Source organism: Prunus avium, chromosome 8, assembly GCF_965620075.1.
Source record: "Prunus avium chromosome 8, drPruAviu1.hap1.1, whole genome shotgun sequence".
In the NCBI taxonomy this organism is placed as follows: domain Eukaryota; kingdom Viridiplantae; phylum Streptophyta; class Magnoliopsida; order Rosales; family Rosaceae; genus Prunus; species Prunus avium.
Genome location: NC_142291.1, coordinates 10,470,228 through 10,482,612, shown reverse-complemented (window position 1 = coordinate 10,482,612; position 12,385 = coordinate 10,470,228). Strand labels below are relative to the sequence as shown.

At 48.2% G+C, this 12,385-nt stretch overlaps 11 non-coding genes across 11 annotated transcripts; all 11 read left to right on the top strand.

Moving 5' to 3' along the window:
• Positions 1-528: 528 nt before the first annotated feature.
• On the top strand, positions 529-647 carry LOC148291969 (5S ribosomal RNA). Its single transcript, XR_015827470.1, has one exon. It is a non-coding gene; the product is annotated as a 5S ribosomal RNA (ribosomal RNA).
• A 754-nt stretch (positions 648-1,401) lies between these two features.
• On the top strand, positions 1,402-1,520 carry LOC148291968 (5S ribosomal RNA). Its single transcript, XR_015826865.1, has one exon. It is a non-coding gene; the product is annotated as a 5S ribosomal RNA (ribosomal RNA).
• Positions 1,521-2,274: 754 nt separating this feature from the next.
• On the top strand, positions 2,275-2,393 carry LOC148291967 (5S ribosomal RNA). Its single transcript, XR_015827469.1, has one exon. It is a non-coding gene; the product is annotated as a 5S ribosomal RNA (ribosomal RNA).
• A 2,802-nt stretch (positions 2,394-5,195) lies between these two features.
• Positions 5,196-5,314, top strand: LOC148291966 (5S ribosomal RNA). Its single transcript, XR_015827468.1, has one exon. It is a non-coding gene; the product is annotated as a 5S ribosomal RNA (ribosomal RNA).
• A 755-nt stretch (positions 5,315-6,069) lies between these two features.
• Positions 6,070-6,188, top strand: LOC148291965 (5S ribosomal RNA). Its single transcript, XR_015827467.1, has one exon. It is a non-coding gene; the product is annotated as a 5S ribosomal RNA (ribosomal RNA).
• A 772-nt stretch (positions 6,189-6,960) lies between these two features.
• Positions 6,961-7,079, top strand: LOC148291964 (5S ribosomal RNA). The gene has a single exon (XR_015826956.1). It is a non-coding gene; the product is annotated as a 5S ribosomal RNA (ribosomal RNA).
• Positions 7,080-7,799: 720 nt separating this feature from the next.
• On the top strand, positions 7,800-7,918 carry LOC148291963 (5S ribosomal RNA). Its single transcript, XR_015827026.1, has one exon. It is a non-coding gene; the product is annotated as a 5S ribosomal RNA (ribosomal RNA).
• A 773-nt stretch (positions 7,919-8,691) lies between these two features.
• LOC148291962 (5S ribosomal RNA) lies at positions 8,692-8,810 on the top strand. Its single transcript, XR_015827042.1, has one exon. It is a non-coding gene; the product is annotated as a 5S ribosomal RNA (ribosomal RNA).
• Positions 8,811-9,583: 773 nt separating this feature from the next.
• Positions 9,584-9,702, top strand: LOC148291961 (5S ribosomal RNA). The gene has a single exon (XR_015827466.1). It is a non-coding gene; the product is annotated as a 5S ribosomal RNA (ribosomal RNA).
• Positions 9,703-10,474: 772 nt separating this feature from the next.
• On the top strand, positions 10,475-10,593 carry LOC148291960 (5S ribosomal RNA). The gene has a single exon (XR_015827464.1). It is a non-coding gene; the product is annotated as a 5S ribosomal RNA (ribosomal RNA).
• Positions 10,594-11,346: 753 nt separating this feature from the next.
• Positions 11,347-11,465, top strand: LOC148291959 (5S ribosomal RNA). Its single transcript, XR_015827463.1, has one exon. It is a non-coding gene; the product is annotated as a 5S ribosomal RNA (ribosomal RNA).
• Positions 11,466-12,385: the final 920 nt, after the last annotated feature.

Here is a 12,385-nt window from a genome sequence, read left to right as displayed (position 1 = left end):
CCACGACTCATGGCAACGCAATGAGTTTTACTCGCGACGCCGTTGCCTTCGAATCGACGGTTCGTGCTCCCAATTCTGAGGTCGGAGCCCAGATCAGCGGTTTGCCCGATTTGCCGTTGCACGCGCGTCGGTCCAGCTCCTCTCCAATAACTTACGCCATCTGTCCTACATCACCCCGTGGAGCTCGTCTCCAATTAACCGGGCACCGCAAATGAACGAAAGCGAAAAAACAACAGGACTCGACGCCCACTGCCGAAATTATTGGGGTTGTTCTTAATGTTGTCAGTTTTTTTGTTTTTTTTTGTTTTGGTTCAATTATCGTAAGGTAGGCCCCACAGCCGATCGGAACCGGCAGTTCGGCAGGCCTGCATGCGACACATGGTAGGGGTGGCGACGACAAGGCCTGACAGGCCATGCCATTTCATGCGACGGCATCCCATTTCATGCGGGGGGCGTTGGATAGCCAACCCATGGTCATATGGCATGGCTCAAACGTGGCTTATATACTTTTAGGCGTTATAAGCTAACGGATGCGATCATACCAACTCACATGCACCGGATCCCATCAGAACTCCGAAGTTAAGCGAGTTTGGGCGAGAGTAGTACTAGGATGGGTGACCTCCTGGGAAGTCCTCGTGTTGCATCCCTTCTTTTTTTGCCTTGTTGACGTTTCAATTGTCGTGGGCGTTTGCTTTCCGTCATCTTATTCATCTGGATGTCTTTGTTTTATCACGACCCCGTGGCGCAGCGTGACAATCGGGGCACACTATGATTAAATACTCCTAGAAAGCCTAGGATTAACGAAGGAATTAAAATAGGAAAATAACACAATTACCAAAAACTTCAAAAACTGGATTTCGGGCTAGTAAACGACGTCGGATGCCCGAAAAAGCCCACGACTCATGGCAACGCAATGAGTTTTACTCGCGACGCCGTTGCCTTCGAATCGACGGTTCGTGGGCCCAATTCTGAGGTCGGAGCCCAGATCAGCGGTTTGCCCGATTTGCCGTTGCACGCGCGTCGGTCCAGCTCCTCTCCAATAACTTACGCCATCTGTCCTACATCACCCCGTGGAGCTCGTCTCCAATTAATCGGGCACCGCAAACGAACGAAAGCGAAAAAACAACAGGACTCGACGCCCACTGCCGAAATTATTGGGGTGGTTCTTAACGTTGTCAGTTTTTTTGTTTTTTTTTGTTTTGGTTCAATTATCGTAAGGTAGGCCCCACAGCCGATCGGAACCGGCAGTTCGGCAGGCCTGCGCGCGACACATGGTAGGGGTGGCGACGACAAGGCCTGACAGGCCATGCCATTTCATGCGGGGGGCGTTGGATAGCCAACCCATGGTCATATGGCATGGCTCAAACGTGGCTTATGTACTTTTAGGTGTTATAAGCTAACGGATGCGATCATACCAACTCACATGCACCGGATCCCATCAGAACTCCGAAGTTAAGCGAGTTTGGGCGAGAGTAGTACAAGGATGGGTGACCTCCTGGGAAGTCCTCGTGTTGCATCCCTTCTTTTTTTGCCTTGTTGACGTTTCAATTGTCGTGGGCGTTTGCTTTCCGTCATCTTATTCATCTGGATGTCTTTGTTTTATCACGACCCCGTGGCGCAGCGTGACAATCGGGGCACACTATGATTAAATACTCCTAGAAAGCCTAGGATTAACGAAGGAATTAAAATAGGAAAATAACACAGTTACCAAAAACTTCAAAAACTGGATTTCGGGCTAGTAAACGACGTCGGATGCCCGAAAAAGCCCACGACTCATGGCAACGCAATGAGTTTTACTCGCGACGCCGTTGCCTTCGAATCGACGGTTCGTGGGCCCAATTCTGAGGTCGGAGCCCAGATCAGCGGTTTGCCCGATTTGCCGTTGCACGCGCGTCGGTCCAGCTCCTCTCCAATAACTTACGCCATCTGTCCTACATCACCCCGTGGAGCTCGTCTCCAATTAACCGGGCACCGCAAACGAACGAAAGCGAAAAAACAACAGGACTCGACGCCCACTGCCGAAATTATTGGGGTTGTTCTTAACGTTGTCAGTTTTTTTGTTTTTTTTTGTTTTGGTTCAATTATCGTAAGGTAGGCCCCACAGCCGATCGGAACCGGCAGTTCGGCAGGCCTGCGCGCGACACATGGTAGGGGTGGCGACGACAAGGCCTGACAGGCCATGCCATTTCATGCGGGGGGCGTTGGATAGCCAACCCATGGTCATATGGCATGGCTCAAACGTGGCTTATGTACTTTTAGGTGTTATAAGCTAACGGATGCGATCATACCAACTCACATGCACCGGATCCCATCAGAACTCCGAAGTTAAGCGAGTTTGGGCGAGAGTAGTACTAGGATGGGTGACCTCCTGGGAAGTCCTCGTGTTGCATCCCTTCTTTTTTTGCCTTGTTGACGTTTCAATTGTCGTGGGCGTTTGCTTTCCGTCATCTTATTCATCTGGATGTCTTTGTTTTATCACGACCCCGTGGTGCAGCGTGACAATCGGGGCACACTATGATTAAATACTCCTAGAAAGCCTAGGATTAACGAAGGAATTAAAATAGGAAAATAACACAGTTACCAAAAACTTCAAAAACTGGATTTCGGGCTAGTAAACGACGTCGGATGCCCGAAAAAGCCCACGACTCATGGCAACGCAATGAGTTTTACTCGCGACGCCGTTGCCTTCGAATCGACGGTTCGTGGGCCCAATTCTGAGGTCGGAGCCCAGATCAGCGGTTTGCCCGATTTGCCGTTGCACGCGCGTCGGTCCAGCTCCTCTCCAATAACTTACGCCATCTGTCCTACATCACCCCGTGGAGCTCGTCTCCAATTAACCGGGCACCGCAAACGAACGAAAGCGAAAAAACAACAGGACTCGACGCCTGTTGTTAATAATATGTTAACTCGCAATTGTACGGGGCAATTAGTAGTATAGCAAGACAAGTACGAGGTCGTACCCACGAAGACTGAGAAGTTCAAATTAGTTATGTACTTTAGATTACCAAATTCAAGAAGTTAGGAAGTTAAATCTAAAACAGAATTTAAAGCAAGAGTGAGTTTGAAAACAAATGCAGCAAGATTAAAATGAACTTTGAAGTGAGAATGCTTGTGATTATAGAAAGAAATGAACAAACTGAAATTGCAACGGAAAGCAAGTAAACAAAAGTAACAAAGGGTGGTTTTGAAAGTTAAAACACAGGTTTGGAGACTAGGGCATTCGATTCACCATAACAATTCAATTCTGGGTTATAAAGATTCAAGTAACAAGTCTAATTCAGATTCAAAGATTGATTCTAGCTAAAGTATGATTAGGCCATGGTGTTTGGTCCTAACCTTGTGTTCCTAATTCCCTAATTTGATCATTTGTTGTCTAAACTAAAATTAAGCATTAGGAACCCATTAAGCATAGAAGAACATTTTAAACAACCAAGTATGTATCTAATCCCTGTTGTCGAATGTCCATACATACTCTTCCTATTCATAGTTCAATTCGAATTAAAGCCTGGTGTATACTCTTAATTCAAACCAAGATAGTTAACAAACAAGTTCTAATGGTGATCAATCATTCAAACAAGCATGTTAACTTATAAGCATAATGAATAAGAACATGAATCATGAATCAAACTTGAAACTCCAAACTTATAAACCCAGAATATTCATGTTAGGTTACATCGAAGCCCTAGTTATGGATTTAGCTACTCATAATGGAAAAGAGACTTGAACAGAAATGAGAAAACATAATGAATGCAATAAGAGTAGAAAAACCCTTTTTCTGAAGTTCTTGTGGTGTCCAAGGCTTCTCCAAGTGCTTCTCCACTTCTAATGCTTCTCCAAGAGCTTCCCCACTTCTAGAAAGATGTATGAAGGATATGGAGGTGATTTGGGATGAGTTTGAGTGAGTGGTGATGGCTAAGGAAGATGAAATTCGTAGGGAAATGGAATAGAAGTTTGCTGGAGTTGTTTTGGTGATTGTTGGAGTGTTTGGGATTGTGAGAGTGTTTGAGGATGGTTGGAGTGAATTGTGGGGGTTGTGAATCTCAGGATTTGTTGTGTCTTGAATGTGGAATGGATGTGGTATTTATAGGGAGAGGGGAGTGATAAATCTGAATTCAATATGGCTAATGCATACAACACTTGCATTATAAAAGATGAATTGGTTGATGCACTTCACTAATGCATACAACACTTGCATTATAAAATCTGAATTGGTTGATGCACTTCAGCAATAAATCCCACCAGCAGCCCTAGCTCATCTTCATGTCACCATGACCAAGCCTCCAACCAGCTACAATAGCTCATGCCTAGCTCACCATGACCAAGCTTCCAACCAGCTCATCCTGAGGTCAGCATGACCAGCAACTTCAAGGGCTTACAACTTGGGCTAGGCTGAATCAAATGAAGACTTAAAGATGTCCATTGTGAAGTTCAGAATGTGTATGATCCAACCACACAAGTATTGGCCCAATCCAAGCTCGGAGGAGGAAGTTAAGGCCGAAACAAATTGCTAACTCAGTTTGCTCGCTGACAAAATCCATCCTGAGCATGGTTCTGTGTTTGCTAGGTGACGAACTCCAGATTTATCCAATGGGGCTGAATTTTGGATATGTTATAGTACACACCCATTGGAACAACTTTCATGAAGACTGTTGCCTCATCCGAGCTATGTAGGTTGCTGAAACGAAGCTTGCAATATGACCTACGGAACTGGACTGGCAGGGGGCTGTAGCCAAAATGAGTTTGTCTTTAAGCTCTTCTTCTCTTCATCCAAATTAGGCCTTAACATGCATGAATTGCATGAATTATGCTCTCTTGCTCTTTTGGCCTACAAAACACACAAAGGGAGGCAAATAACTCAAAATTATAAGAAACTAAGCAAAAGAAGTAAGTAAATTGGGCATGTATATGTATGAAATTATGAGCTTAACAACGCCCACTGCCGAAATTATTGGGGTTGTTCTTAACGTTGTCAGTTTTTTTGTTTTTTTTTGTTTTGGTTCAATTATCGTAAGGTATGCCCCACAGCCGATCGGAACCGGCAGTTCGGCAGGCCTGCGCGCGACACATGGTAGGGGTGGCGACGACAAGGCCTGACAGGCCATGCCATTTCATGCGGGGGGCGTTGGATAGCCAACCCATGGTCATATGGCATGGCTCAAACGTGGCTTATATACTTTTAGGTGTTATAAGCTAACGGATGCGATCATACCAACTCACATGCACCGGATCCCATCAGAACTCCGAAGTTAAGCGAGTTTGGGCGAGAGTAGTACTAGGATGGGTGACCTCCTGGGAAGTCCTCGTGTTGCATCCCTTCTTTTTTTGCCTTGTTGACGTTTCAATTGTCGTGGGCGTTTGCTTTCCGTCATCTTATTCATCTGGATGTCTTTGTTTTATCACGACCCCGTGGCGCAGCGTGACAATCGGGGCACACTATGATTAAATACTCCTAGAAAGCCTAGGATTAACGAAGGAATTAAAATAGGAAAATAACACAGTTACCAAAAACTTCAAAAACTGGATTTCGGGCTAGTAAACGACGTCGGATGCCCGAAAAAGCCCACGACTCATGGCAACGCAATGAGTTTTACTCGCGACGCCGTTGCCTTCGAATCGACGGTTCGTGGGCCCAATTCTGAGGTCGGAGCCCAGATCAGCGGTTTGCCCGATTTGCCGTTGCACGCGCGTCGGTCCAGCTCCTCTCCAATAACTTACGCCATCTGTCCTACATCACCCCGTGGAGCTCGTCTCCAATTAACCGGGCACCGCAAACGAACGAAAGCGAAAAAACAACAGGACTCGACGCCCACTGCCGAAATTATTGGGGTTGTTCTTAACGTTGTCAGTTTTTTTTGTTTTTTTTTGTTTTGGTTCAATTATCGTAAGGTAGGCCCCACAGCCGATCGGAACCGGCAGTTCGGCAGGCCTGCGCGCGACACATGGTAGGGGTGGCGACGACAAGGCCTGACAGGCCATGCCATTTCATGCGGGGGGCGTTGGATAGCCAACCCATGGTCATATGGCATGGCTCAAACGTGGCTTATGTACTTTTAGGTGTTATAAGCTAACGGATGCGATCATACCAACTCACATGCACCGGATCCCATCAGAACTCCGAAGTTAAGCGAGTTTGGGCGAGAGTAGTACTAGGATGGGTGACCTCCTGGGAAGTCCTCGTGTTGCATCCCTTCTTTTTTTGCCTTGTTGACGTTTCAATTGTCGTGGGCGTTTGCTTTCCGTCATCTTATTCATCTGGATGTCTTTGTTTTATCACGACCCCTTGGCGCAGCGTGACAATCGGGGCACACTATGATTAAATACTCCTAGAAAGCCTAGGATTAACGAAGTAATTAAAATAGGAAAATGACACAGTTACCAAAAACTTCAAAAACTGGATTTCGGGCTAGTAAACGACGTCGGATGCCCGAAAAAGCCCACGACTTGTGGCAGCGCAATGAGTTTTACTCGCGACGCCGTTGCCTTCGGATCGACGGTTCGTGGGCCCAATTCTGAGGTCGGAGCCCAGATCAGCGGTTTGCCGATTTGCCGTTGCACGCGCGTCGGTCCAGCTCTTCTCCAATAACTTACGCCATCTGTCCTACATCACCCCGTGGAGCTCGTCTCCAATTAACCGGGCAACGCAAACGAACGAAAGCGAAAAAACAACAGGACTCGACGCCCACTGCCGAAATTATTGGGGTTGTTCTTAACGTTGTCAGTTTTTTTGTTTTTTTTGTTTTGGTTCAATTATCGTAAGGTAGGCCCCACAGCCGATCGGAACCGGCAGTTCGGCAGGCCTGCGCGTGACACATGGTAGGGGTGGCGACGACAAGCCCTGACAGGCCATGCCATTTCATGCGACGGCATCCCATTTCACGCGGGGGGCGTTGGATAGCCAACCCATGGTCATATGGCATGGCTCAAACGTGGCTTATATACTTTTAGGCGTTATAAGCTAACGGATGCGATCGTACCAACTCACATGCACCGGATCCCATCAGAACTCCGAAGTTAAGGGAGTTTGGGCGAGAGTAGTACTAGGATGGGTGACCTCCTGGGAAGTCCTCGTGTTGCATCCCTTCTTTTTTTGCCTTGTTGACGTTTCAATTGTCGTGGGCGTTTGCTTTCCGTCATCTTATTCATCTGGATGTCTTTGTTTTATCACGACCCCTTGGCACAGCGTGACAATCGGGGCACACTATGATTAAATACTCCTAGAAAGCCTAGGATTAACGAAGGAATTAAAATAGGAAAATAACACAGTTACCAAAAACTTCAAAAACTGGCGACGCAATGAGTTTTACTCGCAACGCCGTTGCCTTCGAATCGACGGTTCGTGGGCCCAATTCTGAGGTCGGAGCCCAGATCAGCGGTTTGCCCTATTTGCCGTTGCACGCGCGTCGGTCCAGCTCCTCTCCAATAACTTACGCCATCTGTCCTACATCACCCCGTGGAGCTCGTCTCCAATTAACCGGGCACCGCGAACGAACGAAAGCGAAAAACAACAGGACTCGACGCCCACTGCCGAAATTATTGGGGTTGTTCTTAACGTTGTCAGTTTTTTTGTTTTTTTTGTTTTGGTTCAATTCTCGTAAGGTAGGCCCCACAGCCGATCGGAACCGGCAGTTCGGCAGGCCTGCGCGCGACACATGGTAGGGGTGGCGACGACAAGCCCTGACAGGCCATGCCATTTCATGCGACGGCATCCCATTTCATGCGGGGGGCGTTGGATAGCCAACCCATGGTCATATGGCATGGCTCAAACGTGGCTTATATACTTTTAGGCGTTATAAGCTAACGGATGCGATCATACCAACTCACATGCACCGGATCCCATCAGAACTCCGAAGTTAAGCGAGTTTGGGCGAGAGTAGTACTAGGATGCGTGACCTCCTGGGAAGTCCTCGTGTTGCATCCCTTCTTTTTTTGCCTTGTTGACGTTTCAATTGTCGTGGGCGTTTGCTTTCCGTCATCTTATTCATCTGGATGTCTTTGTTTTATCACGACCCCTTGGCGCAGCGTGACAATCGGGGCACACTATGATTAAATACTCCTAGAAAGCCTAGGATTAACGAAGGAATTAAAATAGGAAAATAACACAGTTACCAAAAACTTCAAAAACTGGATTTCGGGATAGTAAACGACGTCGGATGCCCGAAAAAGCCCACGACTCATGGCGACGCAATGAGTTTTACTCGCGACGCCGTTGCCTTCGAATCGACGGTTCGTGGGCCCAATTCTGAGGTCGGAGCCCAGATCAGCGGTTTGCCCTATTTGCCGTTGCACGCGCGTCGGTCCAGCTCCTCTCCAATAACTTACGCCATCTGTCCTACATCACCCCGTGGAGCTCGTCTCCAATTAACCGGGCACCGCAAACGAACGAAAGCGAAAAAACAACAGGACTCGACGCCCACTGCCGAAATTATTGGGGTTGTTCTTAACGTTGTCAGTTTTTTTGTTTTTTTTGTTTTGGTTCAATTATCGTAAGGTAGGCCCCACAGCCGATCGGAACCGGCAGTTCGGCAGGCCTGCGCGCGACACATGGTAGGGGTGGCGACGACAATCCCTGACAGGCCATGCCATTTCATGCGACGGCATCCCATTTCGTGCGGGGGGCGTTGGATAGCCAACCCATGGTCATATGGCATGGCTCAAACGTGGCTTATATACTTTTAGGCGTTATAAGCCAACGGGAGCGATCATACCAACTCACATGCACCGGATCCCATCAGAACTCCGAAGTTAAGCGAGTTTGGGCGAGTGTAGTACTAGGATGGGTGACCTCCTGGGAAGTCCTCGTGTTGCATCCCTTCTTTTTTTGCCTTGTTGACGTTTCAATTGTCGTGGGCGTTTGCTTTCCGTCATCTTATTCATCTGGATGTCTTTGTTTTATCACGACCCCTTGGCGCAGAGTGACAATTGGGGCACACTATGATTAAATACTCCTAGAAAGCCTAGGATTAACGAAGGAATTAAAATAGGAAAATAACACAGTTACCAAAAACTTCAAAAACTGCATTTCGGGCTAGTAAACGACGTCGGATGCCCGAAAAAGCCCACGACTCATGGCAATGCAATGGGTTTTACTCGCGACGCCGTTGCCTTCGAATCGACGGTTCGTGGGCCCAATTCTGAGGTCGGAGCCCAGATCAGCGGTTTGCCCGATTTGCCGTTGCACGCGCGTCGGTCCAGCTCCTCTCCAATAACTTACGCCATCTGTCCTACATCACCCCGTGGAGCTCGTCTCCAATTAACCGGGCACCGCAAACGAACGAAAGCGAAAAAACAACAGGACTCGACGCCCACTGCCGAAATTATTGGGGTTGTTCTTAACGTTGTCAGTTTTTTTGTTTTTTTTGTTTTGGTTCAATTATCGTAAGGTAGGCCCCACAGCCGATCGGAACCGGCAGTTCGGCAGGCCTGCGCGCGACACATGGTAGGGGTGGCGACGACAAGCCCTGACAGGCCATGCCATTTCATGCGACGGCATCCCATTTCATGCGGGGGGCGTTGGATAGCCAACCCATGGTCATATGGCATGGCTCAAACGTGGCTTATATACATTTAGGCGTTATAAGCTAACGGATGCGATCATACCAACTCACATGCACCGGATCCCATCAGAACTCCGAAGTTAAGCGAGTTTGGGCGAGAGTAGTACTAGGATGGGTGACCTCCTGGGAAGTCCTCGTGTTGCATCCCTTCTTTTTTTGCCTTTTGACGTTTTAATTGTCGTGGGCGTTTGCATTCCGTCATCTTATTCATCTGGATGTCTTTGTTTTATCACGACCCCTTGGCGCAGCGTGACAATCGGGGCACACTATGATTAAATAATCCTAGAAAGCCTAGGATTAACGAAGGAATTAAAATAGGAAAATAACACAGTTACCAAAAATTTCAAAAACTGGATTTCGAGCTAGTAAACGACGTCGGATGCCCGAAAAAGCCCACGACTCATGGCAGCGCAATGGGTTTTATTCGCGACGCCGTTGCCTTCGAATCGACGGTTCGTGGGCCCAATTCTGAGGTCGGAGCCCAGATCAGCGGTTTGCCCGATTTGCCGTTGCACGCGCGTCGGTCCAGCTCCTCTCCAATAACTTACGCCATCTGTCCTACATCACCTCGTGGAGGTCGTCTCCAATTAACCGGGCACCGCAAACGAACGAAAGCGAAAAAACAACAGGACTCGACGCCCACTGCCGAAATTATTGGGGTTGTTCTTAACGTTGTCAGTTTTTTTGTTTTTTTTGTTTTGGTTCAATTATCGTAAGGTAGGCCCCACAGCCGATCGGAACCGGCAGTTCGGCAGGCCTGCGCGCGACACATGGTAGGGGTGGCGACGACAAGCCCTGACAGGCCATGCCATTTCATGCGACGGCATCCCATTTCATGCGGGGGGCGTTGGATAGCCAACCCATGGTCATATGGCATGGCTCAAACGTGGCTTATATACTTTTAGGCGTTATAAGCTAACGGATGCGATCATACCAACTCACATGCACCGGATCCCATCAGAACTCCGAAGTTAAGCGAGTTTGGGCGAGAGTAGTACTAGGATGGGTGACCTCCTGGGAAGTCCTCGTGTTGCATCCCTTCTTTTTTTGCCTTGTTGACGTTTCAATTGTCGTGGGCGTTTGCTTTCCGTCATCTTATTCATCTGGATGTCTTTGTTTTATCACGACCCCTTGGCGCAGCGTGACAATCGGGGCACACTATGATTAAATACTCCTAGAAAGCCTAGGATTAACGAAGGAATTAAAATAGGAAAATAACACAGTTACCAAAAACTTCAAAAACTGGATTTCGGGCTAGTAAACGACGTCGGATGCCCGAAAAAGCCCACGACTCATGGCGACGCAATGAGTTTTACTCGCGACGCCGTTGCCTTCGAATCGACGGTTCGTGGGCCCAATTCTGAGGTCGGAGCCCAGATCAGCGGTTTGCCCGATTTGCCGTTGCACGCACGTCGGTCCAGCTCCTCTCCAATAACTTACGCCATCTGTCCTACATCACCCCGTGGAGCTCGTCTCCAATTAACCGGGCACCGCAAACGAACGAAAGCGAAAAAACAACAGGACTCGACGCCCACTGCCGAAATTATTGGGGTTGTTCTTAACGTTGTCAGTTTTTTTGTTTTTTTTGTTTTGGTTCAATTATCGTAAGGTAGGCCCCACAGCCGATCGGAACTGGCAGTTCGGCAGGCCTGCGCGCGACACATGGTAGGGGTGGCGACGACAAGGCTTGACAGGCCATGCCATTTCATGCGGGGGGCGTTGGATAGCCAACCCATGGTCATATGGCATGGCTCAAACGTGGCTTATATACTTTTAGGCGTTATAAGCTAACGGATGCGATCATACCAACTCACATGCACCGGATCCCATCAGAACTCCGAAGTTAAGCGAGTTTGGGCGAGAGTAGTACTAGGATGGGTGACCTCCTGGGAAGTCCTCGTGTTGCATCCCTTCTTTTTTTGCCTTATTGACGTTTTAATTGTCGTGGACGTTTGCTTTCCGTCATCTTATTCATCTGGATGTCTTTGTTTTATCACGACCCCTTGGCGCAGCGTCACAATCGGGGCACACTATGATTAAATAATCCTAGAAAGCCTAGGATTAACGAAGGAATTAAAATAGGAAAATAACACAGTTACCAAAAATTTCAAAAACTGGATTTCGAGCTAGTAAACGACGTCGGATGCCCGAAAAAGCCCACGACTCATGGCAGCGCAATGGGTTTTACTCGCGACGTCATTGCCTTCGAATCGACGGTTCGTGGGCCCAATTCTGAGGTCGGAGCCCAGATCAGCGGTTTGCCGGATTTGCCGTTGCACGCGCGTCGGTCCAGCTCCTCTCCAATAACTTACGCCATCTGTCCTACATCACCCCGTGGAGCTCGTCTCCAATTAACCGGGCACCGCAAACGAACGAAAGCGAAAAAACAACAGGACTCGACGCCCACTGCCGAAATTATTGGGGTTGTTCTTAACGTTGTCAGTTTTTTTGTTTTTTTTGTTTTGGTTCAATTATCGTAAGGTAGGCCCCACAGCCGATCGGAACCGGCAGTTCGGCAGGCCTGCGCGCAACACATGGTAGGGGTGGCGACGACAAGCCCTGACAGGCCATGCCATTTCATGCGACGGCATCCCATTTCATGCGGGGGGCGTTGGATAGCCAACCCATGGTCATATAGCATGGCTCAAACGTGGCTTATATACTTTTAGGCGTTATAAGCTAACGGATGCGATCATACCAACTCACATGCACCGGATCCGATCAGAACTCCGAAGTTAAGGATGGGTGACCTCCTGGGAAGTCTTCGTGTTGCATCCCTTCTTTTCTTGCCTTGTTGACGTTTCAATTGTCGTGGGCGTTTGCTTTCCGTC